Source organism: Odontomachus brunneus, unplaced genomic scaffold, assembly GCF_010583005.1.
Source record: "Odontomachus brunneus isolate Ranch 3 - 2012 unplaced genomic scaffold, Obru_v1 Obru_scaffold_358, whole genome shotgun sequence".
Classification (NCBI taxonomy): domain Eukaryota; kingdom Metazoa; phylum Arthropoda; class Insecta; order Hymenoptera; family Formicidae; genus Odontomachus; species Odontomachus brunneus.
The window spans coordinates 63540-63853 of record NW_022639808.1 but is presented as its reverse complement, the minus strand read 5'-3'; the positions used below and the strand labels follow the sequence as shown (position 1 = coordinate 63853).

At 40.8% G+C, this 314-nt stretch overlaps 1 non-coding gene across 1 annotated transcript in view; it reads left to right on the top strand.

The window, feature by feature from the left end:
- Positions 1 to 214: 214 nt before the first annotated feature.
- The window catches only part of LOC116853568, a 134-nt gene continuing 34 nt past the window's right edge, over positions 215 to 314 (top strand). Inside the window, exon 1 of the small nuclear RNA XR_004380013.1 lies at positions 215 to 314. This exon is cut by the window's right edge and continues 34 nt beyond it. This is a non-coding gene — a small nuclear RNA (U2 spliceosomal RNA).

Here is a 314-nt window from a genome sequence, read left to right as displayed (position 1 = left end):
ATGCATTTGATATATTGGGGCGGCCTACTAGCCGTCCCAATATTATTATTTCGTCATACCCACGCCAGAAGTTCATTTTTCTCAATGTGTTCGTCCTGGCCCAGCAGGGGGGGCTTAGTGTCCCCTGCAACAAACAAATATTATATATTAGCGTACAGCATTCAATGCTAAAACTAAAATTGTATTTACCACCGGGGGTTATGTCCCCGGTGGAACATTTGCTGAAAATTAAAGCGTTTTATCTGTTCTTATCAGCTTAATATCTGATACAACCCTCAACGAGGGTTCAGAATATTAAACTGATTTTTGAAGCC